The sequence below is a fragment of the Zonotrichia albicollis genome, chromosome 6, assembly GCF_047830755.1.
Source record: "Zonotrichia albicollis isolate bZonAlb1 chromosome 6, bZonAlb1.hap1, whole genome shotgun sequence".
Classification (NCBI taxonomy): domain Eukaryota; kingdom Metazoa; phylum Chordata; class Aves; order Passeriformes; family Passerellidae; genus Zonotrichia; species Zonotrichia albicollis.
Genome location: NC_133824.1, coordinates 25,152,427 through 25,172,084, shown reverse-complemented (window position 1 = coordinate 25,172,084; position 19,658 = coordinate 25,152,427). Strand labels below are relative to the sequence as shown.

Below are 19,658 nucleotides of genomic sequence, written 5' to 3'. Positions count from 1 at the left end.
TGAAGTGTTGAGTACTGGATTGTGAGACTTTTGGCAATATACAGTGGTGGACTGTATATTATTTCACAAATTTATTTCATAGAAAATTACAAACTACATAAAGCTTTTCATTAATAACTCATACTCTTTTTAAAGATAAATGGAAGGTATCTGAATTAATTCTGGTACAAGCCAGAAATTACCAGTCAAGACATATGAAATATACAATTTCTGTGGAAAAAAAAAAAGAGGATTCTATAAGTCTTCCTTTTCTGGAGGTGAAATGTCTCTAGGAGACTGTTTACTCCATTTTTTTTCAGGAGTCAGGAGGTTAAGAGATCATACCAGGACAATTTTGCTAGCATCTGTGAGTGGGAAACTAAAATAGGCCTAACTTTATGAATATGCAATCCAAACAGTCTGAGTTTGAAATATCAGACATAAATAGTGGACAACTAGAAACCAAGCTAAAGTTGATTATTATTCCAAAATCATATTTGATTACTCACTTCATGAGAATTACAAACTGTTCTCTGACAATATAAAAATGGTTACTGCTAAAGTGCATCTATGAGTTACTTAAATCATGACAGTAAACAGTTTGGAAAAACCCCCCACTATTACTCCAGGTTTCAAAGAGGTGCAATATAAGGGGTGGTTTTAAATTTACATATTCATCATTTCATCTGAATCCTCTTCTGGAGGAAGTTCCTACTATTAAACATCATAAATGCTTCCAATAACAATAAGAAAAATATCTGTGTCCATTAGGAAATAGGGGATAATTACCTTGCAGTTTAATGGGCTGGTAAACAGTTGAAATACACAATGCTAATATTTTGTCCCCAAAATAGATGCCTACCTACAATGGTTAAAGTCTATTTACAGTTCTTAGAATAATTCCAATGCATTCAATGATGCAGCATTTCACAATGCCTTGGATGCAACGTCTAAAGCTACCAGTACAACTGCAGCAATGAACTTGGGCTTTTTTCTTTCTTGATGTTTACAGAAAACAATGTCCTCATAATTCAGGGACACAAATCAAAACCAAAGACTAAATTCAGGCTGCAGTTTTAGCACCACCCTGACCACTATGTGGTTTTTTCAAAACCTTTAACTCACAGGAGGCCACATTATCCTTGGGAAGATTTAGTGTCCAAGAGGTAAGCAAGAATTTCTGACATTCATTGAAAACTATGCGGACTTTTCCAAAACCAAACACCACCACTTGGTATTCTTAAGCCAAAATAGTAAACCTGAAATATCATTACAGACCTAGGAATGATGAATAATGTGCCTTCAACTCCTATGGCAATGGGGAAGCTGCATCTACATTACCTACTCCTTCCAATAACAGGGTGGGAAGGTGCAGCAGCAGAAGTGTTTTACTGGTTTTCCTAGGAGCATTCTCTCACTACAATTACACTGTATTTTCTCCTGCTGGCCACCTCCAACTGACTTTCTATCAAGCCATGAATCATGGAGTTTTAATCCAGGTTTGAAACAGAACTTGCAAGGAATTTGAATCAGTATAGCTTTACTGTTTTCCCCTTTCTATACAGGTATATGCCTTTTTCTGTATGCATAACTTACTTCTTTTTTCTAAGTATTTTAACTGAGGGAGCACACAGGAAGATACATTCCATGTCCTGAATTGTTTACAGTAAACCTGTATGTAAGTTGCAAGGAGTTCGCACGCAATGAATCATAAAGGAAAGAAGTGAGGTGGAGCATAAGAATATACTCAAAGTATAAAACATCCCTTCACTGCTCACAATGGTCCTTGGCTTCTCTTAAGATCCTAATAATCATATTTCCATAGCATTCTGCCCATTTTGGCTGCTCTCTCTTCCCCATCCTCTTTTTTCTATGATTTTGTGCAAAACAAAGTTATTAGTTTGATTCATATTTTGACCATAAATTAACTAAATGTTATTGCTTGACAGAAAGAGTAAATCAAAAGGAAACAAATTATTTTTGTTTTCTCCTTCATTATTGTGTTATCCTCCATTATTGTTTTATCCTTCTTCACAAAGACATTCCAAAATACTATTTAGGGGCAGTATCTTAAAGACAATAAGAGATTAAGTAGGTGGAGTCACAGTGCCACTATAACATTCTTTGTGCTTGCATACAGTGGGGACAGTGTCCGATATCTTGAAAAACAGCCACTGTGATACGGAGGACAAGTAAATTCAGCAATATACGCTACTTTGCCATTTCTTGATATTTCTGCACTTCCAGTCTTTAAATCCTGGAGCTGAACATTCACCTATAAAAGAGGTTTCTTTGTTCTCTGTCTATAAAAACAAATAAAATGCACTGAAAACATATGGCTAATCTATTCAGTATGTTTTGAAAAGTATTCTTGTTTTAGTTCCTGAGTCATGGTTAGAGAGGTGTCCTTTCAGCCTAAACCTTCCCCTCCAACCAGATGTGCAAACATGCCTCTTAGAAAAGAAAATTGCTGGAATGGAAAGGGAGAAGTTTAAAACCAATTAGTTTTCAGTATCTCATCTCTTCCCCTGCAATGTCATACATTTGGGCATGTATTTGTGTATACAGTCTGTATTTAGTAAACCTCCATCCTCCCACTTTACTGAAACTCCCTTTTAACCAAAGTTTCCAGAACAAATCACTTCCTAAATTGTTTATAATTTGTCCAAACTTCTTTGCAGTTCCTGCAATAACTTTAAAATTTATGGTGATTTTTGAGCACATACATAATACTTTCATATTAATACACAGACTTTTTTTTTCCAACCTTTTTCAGGGCAAGAAGCAACTTAGGATCTTACCTTTTGAGCTGCATGAACAATGTTGAGCAATATATTCTTTTTTCTATTATGTTTTTAATATAAATATCTCAGAATTATTTAGTGATTTTTTTATCCACAAAACCAAAGTGAAATGGAAGACTAAAATAGTCACTGCCCACAGTCAATGTTTCTGATTTATAATAAACTTAATAATTTTGCTTCATCTGTGCTTTAAGTGCATTTTACCCTGCAAAATAATCCATTACTTGTAACATGAATATATAGAATAAGGATAATAAGAAAACATGCTGCATCTCCATTTTGTAACAACTTAAGCCTGTCTGTAATATGGGAATGGACTCAACTCATTTAGGTGCTTCAATTCTCTTTTTTTTCCAGTATTGCCTTGAAGTTGCTATAATAAATATAGAAATTAAATAAATGCTGTATAAAGGAAGACTTTGGTATTAAAACAAAGAGAATAAGGATTAGAAGTCAATGGGAATTTGGCCACTGGAATGGAAGCTCCTATCCTCTAGGAAGGATAGTTTCAGTGATGACAAAATAAGGCTATTTTATAGATTTCAAGTAACTAATTTTCAAAGTCAATATATTTTAAGTATAATCTAAATGCATTATAAAAGTCCCTTTTTTCAGGGTTCCTTGAAGCTAAACCAGTATCATTGAAGCAGAGGCAAACTCTGGAGTGGATTTAGCAAGGGAATTGTGCAGAAACTAAAAGGTAGTTCACTGAAACCTTTAATTCTTTTCCTGTCCTTCTATCTGAGCAACATCAACAATGGATGAGTTCAAAATAGATCTTTTCTGTCTGCATGTCCCACCTCCCCAAACACTGAAGTCAAACAGCACCTTTAGACTGCACAAGGCCTTCCGATTTGGCCTGCCTTTGACCACTAGTCTCTGACCTCCCCTGAAACAAGAAACAAGGATGCAAATCAGTTCCAGCAAGATATTATCCTTTCTGCATTATTGTCATCTGAAGCGAGAGGAGAGCTTGACTTAGCTCATGTATCATTAAAAACTTTTATTATTTCCATGCTTTGTCAACTTTCAACTGTGCTGTTGAAGGTAGAGGCTCTACATTCCTCTAAGAAACATCAAGCAATAACCCAAAAACCTCAAAATTCATAGGGCAACCTTAAAAATCTAGAAAATCTACTACATAAATCACAAACCCAGGACATGGAGATCCAGTAAAATCCAAGTGCTGCAAATTTATTGCAAGGCTGATAAAGGACTGTTCACAGATGCCATTTCTGTGCTGTACCTTCCCCTGATTTCAGTGAGACTATCTCATGAGAGCAAGCAGATTTCACAGGATTCTCTAATTAGTGATTTTTTAAATTATTATAATTTATAACTTTATATAATCATTATAAGTTCTAACATTTTTAATCCTCCAAAAGCATTTTATCAGCTGTAGCAGAATTACTGAAGCAAAGCAGATGTCCATATACAAAGCTTTATAAAACAAGGTTTATATGAAAAAGCAGTTACCTCAGCAGTTTAAACCGTGTCTGTGCAACACATCAGCCTCAGTTGTCATTTTGACAAAAGTCCAAACTATATGTTACCATTAATGTATGATACATAAAATCACCCAAGAGTAAGCAGAGATGCACCAATTATTGGTATATGAATCCCAATATAACCAGTTAGATGGTGCCTGGGCCAGTTCTGACCCTCGCTGCTGGGCCAAAGGCAGCACTGTGGTGTTTTACCCCAGAGATACCTTGGCTGCTGGAGAGTGCAGCGGGGCACAGACGCAAGTCCAGGCTTGTCAGGACTCCGTTTACCTCAGGAGAGAGAGCTTCTGGCGATGGTGAAGAGAAGGAAGGAGTGGATTCTGCTGGAGGGTTATATCCAGATGTTTATTCCATGGGTACAGAGGTCTGAGCCGGGGCAATTCCTCCAACAGAATAGAGGCCCCATGGTCTCATTAACCTTTTAAGCTCAGGGCAGGGGAAGGGGAGGGGACAGGTGAGCCACCAACCAGGTGAAGGGGCAGGGTCTCAAGGGACTAGGGACACCTATACGGGCCAATGTCCCCCAGGCCTGAGGGACCAATCACACGACGCCTTGCTGGTATGTTAGCCTGATTGACAGGGCACACTCAGCGAGGGGTGAGGGGGAAGGGAGAAGGGATAGGCACACCTGGGAAGGGACCGGAAGTTTAAAACAGGACATTGCAACACACCGCAACAACCAATAATGCAAATGGCAGGATCATTTATTAGCTGGAAACAGGTACATCCTTTCAGCAAGATTGCATTTCCAGGCATGAAAATTGGGCACCATGTTTAGCTGGTGTTTTGAAGTATCTATTCCTATGGCCTCTTTTTGGACTAGTCCAGCACTAAAATCCACAGACATTCTCTGCTAGAGGGAAATAATAGAGACAACAGTCCCTTCTCGTGAGGAGCTTCAGGACAGTGTACAGGGAAAATCCCTCACTATTTGAAAGAAACCTCTTAATAAAATAATAATTTTCAATTTCTATTTTAAATTATTTTGCATCATTCATTTGTACTTTTGCTATGTTCTGTATGTACCTTATTAAAATTTGTTAGATAAAATTATGCATATTTAAAAAAAAACAAAACTGTCATGACTGGTAAAATGCCCAAAGTAAATAGTTTTCCTATATTAGCTACTTTAACAAGGTCTTCTCCCTACAGATCTAGATTAATTTTTATCAATAGAGACTCATGGTGACAGCAACAATTTGGTTACTTGTCTCAAAACAAAGGTTACAGGATTTATTTACAGAAATTATCATCTAATTAAACTAATGAATGCATTTCTCTATTTCATCATGGAACACAACACACCTTGTAAAGTTTCTCTGGTGATCAGGCTATCTTTTTTGAAAATGGTTAACATTTTTGCATGCAGAAGAGAAATGAGTGTAAATTGCTAGGAGGATTCTAGAAAGAAGTATTACTTCTGTTTTGCTGATCTAAATTTTAATACTCATGCAAATCACCTGTATAGGAATGGCATGACTAGAAGGAAAAATATCACCAACAATCTCAGGGCAATCTTCATTGTCACAGACTATCTTAATTAACGATGCAGAACTGAGAGATGCCAGCCTCAAATACCTGAAGCACATAGCCTCACCTTGAATATTGTCTGCAGTTTTGGTCACAACAATATAAGAAAGATATTAAACTATTATGGAGAATCCAAAGAAGGGACACAATGATGGTGAAGGTCCTTGAGGAGAAGTTGTGTGAGGAGTGGCTGGGGTCATTTGGCCTGTTCATCCTGGAGGAGATTGAGGGGAGGCCTCATCACAGTCTACAGCTTCCTCATGAGGAGAAGAGGAGGGGCAGACACTGATCCCTTCACTGTGGCAACCAGAGACAGGACCCAAGGGAATGGCCTGAAGTTTTGATGGTGTGGTTTAGGATGGATAGTAGGAAAAGGTTCTTCACTCAGAGGGTTGCTGGGCACTGGAATGGGCTCCACAGGGAAGTGGCCACAGCACCAGTCTGACAGAGTTCAAGAAGTGTTTGGACAATGTTAAGGCCCATGGTGTGACTTGGGCTATCCTGTGAGTTGGACTCAATTGTCCTTATGGGTGTCTTCCATCAGCATACTCTGTGATTTATCTTCAGTGATTGGAAGGCAATACTTTTTCCAAAACAGAATCATGAGACTCAATACTCATATAATTTCATAACCAAAACACTAACTCAACTATTTCCTGCAGTATATATTGAGATCATTTATACTACTACAGACCACTCAAATACTTGAGAAGTCGGGCACAAGCAGCATTAACTGATTCAGGGCAATTTGATCTGCCTGTGACCACAGCATCACTGACACGCTCCTCACAGCCAAAGGCAGCAGGCAATCCACCTGCACAATCCTCAACATAATGAACAGGAGGAACCCACAGCTCAAGAATTAATGAAACTAAATACAATATCTGTACAAAATGTTCTTACACATAAAACAGGCAGATATGGGTCCCTGTTGAAGTCAGTGACTCATCTGGATTTCTAATTTGCTGTGAAATATTCTTGGATAATATCACATACTCAGAAAATAAATGATAGATGAGAGCACATGTACTTCTCTGTAAATATGAATCAGGAAATCAGGACATAGTTGAGGATTTTTTTGGCTAGCAAATCCAAGTTGAAAGAGAAGGAAAGACGACCGTCATGGTTCTTTCCTAGGTTAAATAATAATTAAATAAATAAATAATTTGCTAGTATTAGGAAAAAGCAATTCTCTGGTTATTGTCATACAGGGGTTGTGTTATCTTCACACATTCCCGAGAATATCAGACTCCATTCATGTTCTGCATTTTTCATGGAGAGGGATGGGTGACTTCATAAAATCTCAGCCTTATTTCTTGAGTTCTTCAATTCTCATTGCACAGCACTGCAAAAAGGTCACCACAAATGAAATAAAGGACTCAAGTCACGCACCAGTCAAATTTGTCTTACTAGCTGGCAGAATCCATATCCCCAAGCTGAATCCCTGCATGGAGCTGTGGAAGAAATGAGTGCCTCCAGGTGGCATGGGGAAGCCATTGTGCTGGGAAGGGTCACTGTGAGATGACCAGTCCCTCTGCAAAAGAACTGAAGTCCCTGACCCAAGTACCCTGAATGTATTCCAGCCCTGACAGAACCAACAGTGCTCCGTAGCAGATGCAGCCACTGGAAATGCTGTACTGGTGCAAACTTAACTGTTGGGGAAATTTATGCTCCTATGATTCTAAGCAGCAGCTGCTTGATAGTTTTGTGACTAAAAGAGGTACCTTAATGCTAAATTTAGACTCATACATGTCCTTGTGAGTCCAGCTCCTGATGGTTAAACTTTCAGCCTTTTGGTCATCAAATAATGTAGTTTATCAGTGGAACTAGTGGAATTCTGCAGCTAGTGAATTATATATTAAATGTAAATTCAATTAAACCAAAGCTCCTTTATACCTAACAAGACGTAGCTGAGTTCTTGAATAATTGGAGGAAGTGGACATTTAAACTAATAATTCTCCCAGTCAATGGGACCATGTGTGTATTTCGTTTCACACAATCTACTTTGGTTTCCAAGAAAAGACAAACAACATGCTAAGAAGTCTCTCAATTAGGTTAGTGATAGAGAAAGCAGCCCCAGTGCATTGCTGTAAGCAGCAATGTGTGAATTTTCTATTCAACACAGCAACAGTGGGCTATTTATTCAACTTATGTGCATAATTAGTAGTAAAATTACAGGGATTTTTTTCTTTTAGCATACAGTAGTTATTCTTTATGGGTCTGGATTCTGAACAAAAATATTTCCTTTAGACTTTGAGTAATGCTTTCTTCAGGTGAGCTCTGGCAAATGCTGTTAAAAATATAAATCTGGAAACCCAGGAAGCATAGAAAACGGAAGGAAATTACTTCAGCTTGGCATGAGGTACAATATTACTTTCTTTAAATAAAATGTATCCTCTGTCCTTAGGAACCCCTTACAGGTTAATTTGACATTTAATTATACTCTGTCACTTGGCCTTGGCTTCCAGAAACACATCAGGCAGCTGATTTTACAGTATCTGGAGTTACAAAGGCCTTATGTTTACATACACTGTTTGTGACTTCTTTCTGAATGTCTGGTTGATTGGCACCTTTCTGATTTATTAATAAATTATTTTTTTTTAAATTTCCTAAATAAAAATAGAACATAGTGGCATGTGCACTATTAACAAGACTGTAGGTAAATTTAGAGGGCATCATACACTTGTCATCAAAACTGCAATTTTACTGGCTGTATCACCATGTTGGCTATTTTTTTTTTTTTTGCAGTCAATGATTCTTATCTAAGCAAGCAGAAAAACCACAATTTTAGAAAAAAGCTGCATGCAAACTGAAGAACTTGAAAGAGATGTATGGTTGATACATGTGACATTCTTAAAAGTGCATTTTAATATATGATAGGAGCCATATAGGTAAAAAGTCTAAAAGGTATTAGCACTGTTAATGCCATCACTATAACTCTACTTTAAACAGAACATACAATTACTGGTTATAGACATTTCAGAGAGGATTCTGAATGGGTATAGATCCTTGTAAAATACTGTTAAATCTCTTTCATAAATTATTTGAACAAAAGACAAAATGTGTCCAGGAAAGTTCAAGAGATAAAGATAATAAGACTAAATAATTGCTAAGTCCAAAGAAAAAAGACGGCTTACATGGAGTAATTTTCATGGTTTTCTCAACATACTTTAAGGGACTTGGATGTTTTAGAACACAGCTACATGGAAGCACACAGCAATAGTAAAGAAGGAATAGCCTCACAGAACAGGGACTGTGACCTGGAGCATACACTGAAATGGTCATTTCAGATAGCGTGACCATGGGGAAAGAGTCAAGTCTTCTCACTGTACCTTAGACATCCAAGCAGGGCCTGATAGAATACAAGATATTCCAGGGATAAGTTGTTAGCAGCTCTCAAGTCAAAGCTGTCCTATTTTTGCAAAAATAATCAAATATGCAGCAATAGAATTACTCTAAAGTTTATTAACTAGGACCCGTCCTGACTTTTTCAAGTGGATAACTGAGATGGATTTTCATGCTCTGGTATCTCAGAGCTCATGCACTGTGAAAGGCTATGGACAATTCATGCGACACTGTGTAATCTTAAAAGAATCTATTTTACAGACCTCTCCTTTACTTGCAATACATTAACACATCAATTTGATATTAAGCAAAATGGATCTACTACTCTTTAAGAAGATTCAGATGTTAACTTTAAATTAGGATGGAAACAAATTAATTATTCCCATTTTTCTAATTAGAGTCACACTCCCTAGTAATATTTCTCATGCTTAAGTTTCCTAAGAAGAAAAAGTCACCTTTCTCTGAACTCCTCACTTGTCTATGCCAGTAACTAATCAGTCAAAAACACTCAGGTGTAAAGTTGATCTGACAAACCCTATTGAGAATATATATGGTGTAATTTTATGAATCCTCAGTGGAGAACAGATTGTTGGCTAAACCCAAAGGTTTATCAAAACATGGTGATAAATCCCAGATGCAATCTCAGCTTTTCACCCTTTCTATTTTGTTAAGATCTCGAAAACCATTCTTGGGATTTTTGTTGGCTGTTTTCTTTTTACTCTCCATTCCAAAAATTCAAAGTAAATTGGTCTGGCTTCTGGTACCTCAGAGCTCATGCACACTGGCACACTGGCACACTTTCTCTGAACACCTGTAAGCCTGTCTGAAAAACAGAACAACATCTTTGAGGTGGCGTGTTTATATTCACATTTAGCCACTGCAGTGAATACAGCCCCACCTTCAAAGAAACTCCTGAGCACTGTTCACCTGATGAAAGCATCAACTGTTTTTCTTGATTTACATGGAAGCAGACAGTTCATCAACTGAGCTGAAGCTGGAGAAGTAAATGTAATGCACATGCAGATGTTTTCCTAGCTACGTGATGTCAATGTTGCTGCAGCTTTCCTAAGTGTAAGAGTACAAAGACAGCAGTGATAAGGCCTTGCAGAATCTCTCAGCAGCTAAAGGTGAGCAAGCTGTTGAAAATATTTGTATCAGTGCTACTTAGGTCAAAGAATTTAAATTTATGTAACCAAATCTAGGTGATTAATATATAGGATGGTACTATGCACGGCACACAGGACCGCACTATACATGTACTTCACAGAAGCAATAATTAAATATGGCCAAGGGGTAAATGGAGGGCCTGGCACTCACATAATATTCCTTAAGAAATCTACACTTTAAAAAAAAATTTTAGGTTCCTAAGCTTCAAGTAAAATTATACTTATTTATATAATTAAGGCACCTCCTCTAGGAGCAGTCTTTCAAACCTTAAACTTGGATAAGCTCAATTTTTCTGGTTACTGAAAAAAGAGTCCTTCCTGCTCACTTCTTTTTCAGACATTGTTCTTTCCTTGAGTAAAAAGGTTTAAAATAATAGTCTCATGAATATACAAAGATGTGTTCACAGTATGAAAAAATATTTCAACCACAAAATTAAAATAGATAAACTTTAATGAGCAATATGGATAATGTTTCACACTCAATTTTTCAATGTCAAAGCTATTTTCTGCTGTCTTTCACTCAGAATCCTAATTAAAATTACACCCTAACATATTTTCTCAGCTAGAAAGCTCAATAGTAGCTCCCTATTACAGTTGCTTTTCTTGGCTTGTTATCAAATCCTCACCACAGTCATAACAGCTACAGATTAATCAACCTGCTTTGCCTCAGTTCATTAATTTAGCTGCTTTGCTCATATAATCTGTCTGTGTGGAATCTGAGGGTCTTTTATTCCTATTGCAAAAGATCCTGTAATTTGATCCTTAGTTCAGCATACGTTGAGTAGGAGTCTTCACAAGCTCCCTATAAGAGAATGCCTCAATTACCACGTAACTTCTGCTTCTTACACTCTTACAGTCTTTGTGCCACTATGTTTTTCTTTCCTAATGAAAAATATGTCTCATATATTTGGACATTGAAAATACCCACCTTCTTAATTCTTCTCCTTGCATCTATCTAAACACCCTCCTATTTTTCTGTTTCCTAGATTAGCATTATGTTTATCTTAGATTTTTAAATCGATTTTCCCCACCACTGTAATTTATTTATTGATTTAGAAGAAAATGAAGTGAACAAGAAATAAAGTGAAAAAGGCAATGTGAATGGCATTTGTGTATGCTTATGTATATTTAATATTAATCATGCCCTAAAATCAATGGCTTTTCCTTCTGTCTTGAGCCTTATATGCTTGTTTTCTTATTAAATTGGACAGTGAAAGAGAATTTGTCTTGCAAAATTCATCACTTTGCAGAACAATTTCTGTCTATAATATCCAGCATTAACAAAAAAAAAATCAGAATGTGTAGATGGTTAAAGAAGGAGATAGCAATCTTGAGAAAACAAAGAACAGAGCATGTCTGTGATTTTGGTAGGCAATGTATACCCAAAGGCCTTGTTTTCCCACTGTAGAGACAAGCAATTTTTCAAAAGTCAATGTTGATTATTCATTTCCAGTGTCAGGAGAATATGGTGCCCAGGTAAAAAACAATTTAGACTCCAAATTTCAATTCCCAAATTGGCTATTCAGCTGTAGCCTTGTAAGCACATTTCAAATTTTACATTCACTACATTTAGTCAGTGGTCTAATGGTCATAATAGGCTACTGTGCAGCCCTGTGTGAGAAACCACATGCTCAAATGCTGACAAATGCTCATCCAGTCCTGGAAGCTCAACATAAGAATTTTACATTATCAAATTCCAAGAAAGAAAATTTAATTTTCCAATGTTCATACATTGTAACTGTGCTATGTTTTTAGCACACTGGAGACTCTTACATTTCTGGATGACAGCTTATTCAGGGTCTAACTTATGAAGATATATTTCTTGATATGTTTCTGATAAATAGCTGAAATGCCCAGACAAACCAAAACTGAAATTCTTTGTCCATGCCCAGAAGCTTTTTTTTTTCTAACCTGGGGATTTAGGAAATTACAAGGGTAGCTTTAGAACTATAAAAGCAGTGACTAAGTGAAGATCTGGAAAACACTTTCTTGAATTTAATTCTTAGTATCTTCTTAAACTCCAATCCCAGTGCCTAAGCATATGTATTTACTAAAATATACTGTGATTAAATACAACATTAAGAATGCAAGATTAATCACAGTAAAGTACTGTGAGGGAAAAAGAAATCAAAAGTAGGAGGACTTGACCATTCTTTAAAGCAGAATTTGGTCAAAATTAGCTGTTAATTCTAACTGCTAATTCCAGTTAGGTCACTGGAATCTAAATATTTTTGAAACTGGAGGGCCTATGCCTAATACTATCTTCTGTGTTTTGGTCTGGCATTTCAATGATTTACAGTGATACTCAGTATGTTATTGCAAATTAGTAGGAGAATCAAATGGAGACACACAGCCCATTTCCTTCATTTCCTAGCCTATAGTTTTCTACGTGCCACTTGTTTTTGCCCAGAAGAAACCAAAGTATGCCTGGAATTGTAATTTGGAAAAAAATTGTAGATTTGTGGTAGCAGTGGCATTGACTACCAGACATGAAGCTTTTTAATGAGCTTCACCATCTCCATATCAAGTTCAGCAATGAATGCAATTTGATCCCAAAAGAGACTTTTTCAGTAACCATGTAGCCTTTAAAGGACCACATATAATATATTAACTCTATTCTGATGAAAAACAAATCTGCTAGATACTTAATAGACTTCACCCTGAAGTAAAAGCTGGTATATGATGCTGTTCTTGGCAAAATAGCCTCAGCCTCCTTAGAAGCTGTGATTTTCTATTACCACCCCTTTTCAATAATAATGAACATAGGGTAATCAAAAAATGTTACATGCAGGAGAACACAGTACATGCAGGGGTTTTGTTATTCTCCTCATGCATGAGGACCCTGTTGCTACAAATCAAATCAACACCACTTAAATTTATGGAACTATCCCAACTTACAGCAATTGAGGTCTTGCAATGCATTCTGCTTTCTAGAACTAGAGGCAATTGTGGTTGGTAATGGCACGTGCTGTATCTTATCTTTTTGAACAAGAAATTTGCTCAGGTTTGCTCCTGTGATGACCTATGCTTTTACCAAAGGATGAGCCATCATAAACAATATTGAAACTAAGTAACATAAACTGAGCACTTCTACATTTCAAAGATGGAATAACAGTCAGGACTGAAAAGTAAAAGGAAAAAATCCAAGCCATATAAGCAGAAGAGAGATCTAGATTTACTGCACCAACATTTCAAAGTTTAGAGGCACTCAGGGTTTTTTCACAGAGAGAGGTTATTTGAAAAATGTGGCCATGCATCCAGTTAGATCATTATCTCCATCCACTTCCTTTCCCATAGAGCTTGGGATAGTCAAGTCCAGGCTCAGGGACACCTTTGGCAGTAGAACCCATCATCTGGGAAAGTGTATTCTTACAGAATACATTGAATATACTTCATTAGGAAAGATCCAGATAGACATTAATAATGACAGAAAAAATAATATTTTTTGATTTTCTTGCTTTGAGCATGGGAGAGAGCAATGAGTGCAGTAGTTTCCACTGATCCTTTTTACAATTCCTTTGCTTCTCTCTGGATGTTTCTTATTCAAAGACCAGATTGTTATCACATGGAATAAGCAGCTGGAGAAACGTAACTTGCCATCCCCATTTCTCGATAGAGAATGTCTGTATGTAGGATCCCATGCCATTATGGCACTGTAATTATTTGGTGAGCTGCTGAGTGCAGGAAGAGGCTCACTACAAATATCTCCATGACAATCTTTATGGTACAGGACTCTGACATTTCAAGTTGAGTTACAACTATGCACACCAACTGTGCACAATAGACACTGTGACCAATTATGCATGCAGACACAGGCTAAGCCAGAATGTTCATTGGACTTTGGGATATTGCAAATCTTTATTTCTTCTATAGCTGAATATCCAACTGTAAGTTTTGATCATTCAATATTATGCACTTTTTGGTGTAATTAGGTCTTGTTCTTCCACAAAGCAACTTGTGTCCCTTATGCAGCAAGTGGACTGCAGGCAGACATAAACAGTATGAAGGCCTTCACATGCTGTGGTCTCATCTTTTCTCCTCTCCCCTGTAATACTGATGAATACAATAAAGCAAGTTTTACTGGACAGTGACCATTTCACCCTTGAACTTAATTATCCTTTCTTCAAGTCAACCAAATGGAGAATTCCACCATAAGGGGAATCAGGTCAAAGAAGATAATCGTCACAGACATCTTCTCATTAAAATCCTTTCTTTAGGATTTTTTCCCCCTTCTGAGAAGCAGTGGCCTCAGCAACAAAATGTAAACAATGGTTATCTGCTGCTGTGGAATGCAACAGGTGGATGTGTGATTGGTCTTGGGTGAATGTTTGGATTTACTGACCACTCACGGCAGAGCTGGGTCGCACTCTCTGCTGAGACACAGACCTTTGTTATTGATTCCCATTCTGTTCTTAGCTTAGCTAGCCTTCTGAGAACTTTTCCTTCTATTTCCTTTAGTATAGTCATAATGTAATATATATCATAAAATAATAAATCAAGCCCTCTGAACATGAGGTCAACATTCTCGTCTCTCTCTTCACCCTGAAGACCCTTGCAAGCCCAGTAACAGATAATTTCTCACCACAAATATTGTTTAATCAAAACATAAATACTGAACTAATGAATAAGAAATAATAAAATTTGCCTTTTAGCCACACATTCTTAAATAGTCCAGCAGCTAGACAAGGGGGAAAAGGCACAAATTTAAACACAGCAAGTTCCATCTGAATAAGAGGAAAACTTCTCTTCGAGGGTGACAGAGCATTGAAATAGGCTGCGTGGAGAGGTTGTGGAGACTCCTTCTCTGGAGATAATGCAACACCAACCTATGTGATCCTGTGTAAGCTGCTCTGGGTGAACTTTCCTTAGCAGGAGGGTTGGACTGGATGATCTCCAGGGGTACCCTCCATCCTCAAACATCCTGTGACTGTGTCACTCTGCAATTCTGAATTGCACACATGCTCCTTTTCCTTCACTCCAGGCATCTCTTATTCTTGGAGCTTGTCACACCCAGCTTCCATTTTGAGCTTTTCTTTTCCTATTCTCATGTTGTCCCTGCTGGCTTCCATCCAAAACGTTCCTTTTCCCTTTATTTTTTAGGTGACTCAAGCTCCCTCTCTGCTCATGCAACGAAAACCTTTTGCACATTTTTGTTGATTTACAGGGGCCACCTCAGGTCACTACCTCTTATGCCTATATAAACATTTCTCTTTCTTGCACCCCCATTTTGAGTGTAGGTCTCTACACATTCCCCAAGGGCCACCAGCGTGTGTGGAGAGGTCCAAACTGACAGAAGAGATCTCAGAAAAGCACTCACTCTCAGGTTCAAGTCTCTAGCAAATACCTCACTGTATTTCTGAAGTTTCGTTTTTACATGGAATTTATAATAACAGGAAAGAGAAATATACAGGCTTTCAGTACTTCGAATGGCAATATGTCATGTGGCTAGGAAAGGTATGTTCTGGGAGTATCATATGGCTGTTACTCAGCCTAGAGACAGAGGAGCTTTGTGTGGTGTGCTGAGGTTTCTCGAGCAAGTCAGACCAAAATACAAACACATCGCTGAGGCTGTTCTGGCTCAGACTGACACAGACAAGTTTCACACCCAAAAATAAGTAGCTATTTTTTTATTATGACAACAAAAATTTGTAAAGGTAAAAAATTAGGTCCTAGTATTTTACCCATCTGACTCCATTTTTACAACAGGGCAACCTCTCTCCCTGCAATCCTCATTCAGGCAAGGACCAGAACAATTTCATTTCAAAGCACACTAAAGAGGAGACACATGGATCATTCTCCATTAAACAGAGGACAGTTGCTCTTTCTGGAAACCTCACAAAGGAAAAGCTTGCTTCTTTATCTTGAAAATCATCCATTTTTAATGACTCAAGAAAAATCCATCTTTTATTTGCTTTCTAGTCATGAATAATTAGATTAAAAAGTTGCAACCACTCAGATTTCCAGCAGTAACATAGGAATTTAAATATTTTGAAAGTGTAAAAAAATGTTTGTTTCTTAGAGTTTTTTGATACACTAGATTCCAGTTTTCTAAAAGATAAAAAAGGGAAGTGGAATTTTTCTCTTTGAAATTGTAAGTTTTGGAGGGTCCATTTAGAGTAGGATACTCTAGGTTTTGTTCATGCATGAAAAAATAAGCACAATCTATAAATACAGGGGAGAAGTGGTTGTTGAATACCTGCATGTTTAATACAGGGCATTCAATATTGTCATTGAAAGGGAACAGATGGAAAGATCTCAATCATAAAGATTAACATAGGACTTCCTGTAAGTTGCCTTCGTAGGAGTCAGGCATTTTCAAGGTCAACTTGGCAATAGTGTGCTCATTTGGTGAAATTTGTGGTCAGGAAAACAGCACTCTAGAGGAAGGAAATAGGCCAGTTTCTTCTTTCCATGCAGAACAGAAGAAGCCCACAAGTCATCAGCGGCATAGGTCCCTTTGATGTATGTTTAGGCATAAACAGTCGCACTTGGATATACAAGCAGCATATAAAACATATTTCTGGCAGCAGCAAACACAGTGTCCTACAGAAATTACATGTACATCAAAGAGTTTGAGAAAGAGATCTTTGTGGTGATGAGAACAGATCCCATATGATAACCAGTAACAATCACTTCATGATGCACATGATGAAGCTAAAGCAAAAAAAGTGTGCCACACACAGTGAAATTGGATATTCCACAAAACAGTCACCCCAAATCCAAGCCAATTTATACTAGAAGCTTCATTTTGTTACTGGCATACTACTGACTACGTTACACTGCACGACTTTATAGTGATTTCTCCAGTGTGTTTTAATGTAGGTTAACTACTTATAAATAGCAAAGCAACTGCAGAAGTAAAGCTCAGTGGGTTCAAGATTTCTTAGGGAAATTTCACTGTCCTGGAAACAGTGCTCAAGAATTTTTTTAATTCAGGCTCTACTCAAGCAGAAACATTTACCAAACCATCTGTTAATCAACCAGAACAGTAAATGCAATAACATTTGCTGAGCGCAACAGCAGCCGAGACCAGCAACCCCTGCTTCCATTCCCCGAGGAAATTCATGGTTTCTATAGATTGTGTCTACACAGTTCTCACTTTATAAAAGGTATTTTCTTTCTTTTGCTTCTTCTTGGTGCATGGAATTACCTTGCCACTCATTCTAGGCTTTCAGAGGCTGCTCAAACTCAGGATGTACCATGACTCCTGTTATCACACCCATTTATTCCTCCCTTCACCAAAAGGAAATTAACACCTTCATTGAGTCCATTTTTTGAGAAAATCTAGATACACTGGAGGAGTTGCAAGTAGGTTCTATGGGGCACACTACTATGGTAAACAATAAAATGTAAAGAAAAGTATGTAAATAAAAAACCATCCACCAAGACCTAGTTGATTTGGAATATTAGAGAGATCAGATTTTCTGTTTCTTGTCCAGAAATTAGCTTGCAATCATTACTAATTTGGTATTGGTCAACCAGCAATATTACCTACAACTGTTTAATATAAGATCAAAGGTCCGAACAAGGACCTGGGAAGTCAGTGTCCTGATACTTTGTGCATAAGCATTTGGTATTCTCTATCTGGAAATGGTGTAGAAATTGTTTTGTCCAAGAAATTTTGTCTAAGACTTTTGTTATTACTATTCTTATTTCCTTCTATTGGCATGTTGCTAATAAATTATCCTTTGGTCTATTTTTTTCTTGAATAACCTCAAGAAATCTCTTAAATCACACAAACACACATTCTAAGAGGAATCTTAACATCCTCAGCCTAAAACATCCTTATACATCCTTAGCCTAATTCTTTTGAGAAAATGGTTCTCATAGCCATTTCAGTTTCTTGCCTACCCAAAGTTCTAGAGAGTCTTCCATTTATGCAAAATCATAACAATTTCAGTATTGACTCCCACTCAGCACCCACAACATCCAGCTATGGTGATGTAACGTTTTGAAACAAGCACTGCTGGTTCACAGAGGGGATGCAAACCCCAATGTCACTGGTTGTTCCTGTCTCCTGAATCTAGAATAGCTGCCCCCAATTGGAGCTTCTCACAAAAACTCGAAAATTCTCACTGGAAGATGAAATTGAAGCCTTTTAACCTAAAGATATCTATCTTCTGGCTCCACAACACAAAAAAACTGCATATTTTTTACCACTTCTTTTAAATTCTGTATACATATGTACCCACAGACAAGTAAGCAAAATTTCAAGGCAACCCTAATTTAAAAAAAAGTAAAAAATAATAAGCACATGAGCTACAAAAACCTTTTTAATCTACTACACTGACAGATTTTAAATAGTGTGCAAGTTTTTAGAGGTACTTTAGGGAACCTGAAGCACAGATGGCAGAGCTGTCTGCAGAGATGTATTTTGTTTTCATAATAAGATTCAAGATTTCAGATTTTTTTTTTTTGCAACATTGCCAAAAATGAATTGAGTGGCAAAAGCCAAACTTTCCCATTCAAAAGGCACCTGTTGACTGTTGAAACAAGGGGCCTGAGAGTCAGAAGGCAATTTATCATCCCAGAGTTTCCTGAAACAGGTGGAAGACAACCTGAATAGTATCTGTCATCATTCCAGCCTAACTCTCTAACTACTGTTCACAAAAGGAAGCACTTTGGAAGGTAAGGGCATTAACCAGCCATTTTGTGTAAGACAAAAAAATCTCTCTAGTTCTATCTCTTTCAAAGTTCTGTAGCAGAGAATAAAGGAAGTCATTACGAAAAAAAAAGAATGTATAGAACAGTATACTTATGCATTTACATAATTCTCACCTTTCAGTTTGAAAAAATCTTAAAAACCTCAAATATTTTCAAGTTCTACAGAAAGGTCTACTGATAAACCTTTTGATCTGCACAAGTTCAAGGACTAAATTTATTGCTGCTTAGAGGAAAAATACTAACAAGTTCCAAAGAAAGGGACAACAACCTGTTTCAGATTTCCTAGCACTCTTGATTAGTACCCAAGCAGGAATACTGAATTCTTTTCAGCAGGACATGGTACAGATTTTCCAAGGTATGGATCAGAATTCCCACCTATAAATATCAAATTAATGAGACTAATTTTTTGTCACAATTACATCATTACAACTCTGCTGTAACTACAATGCAAGCACAGCTAGATACAATAATTTTTGTTTATCCCTAGTTAGTCTCACTTATGGAAAAGAGCGACTACAGCTTATTTTTAAATCCTATGGTTCTTAGCTCTGCTGTGAACTACTCAGCCACAGGCAAGATCTGGCTTCATAACTACTGCATTTCCTGACACCTGCTCCCCACATCTCCAGCTAGCACTAGTCACCTCTGAAGAAGTCTACCAAAGT

General features: G+C 37.2%; 1 long non-coding RNA gene across 2 annotated transcripts in view; it reads right to left on the bottom strand.

Annotated features, from left to right (window-relative positions):
• The window catches only part of LOC113459238 (uncharacterized), a 189,283-nt gene that overhangs the window by 139,559 nt on the left and 30,066 nt on the right, over nucleotides 1–19,658 (bottom strand). The window lies entirely within an intron of this gene.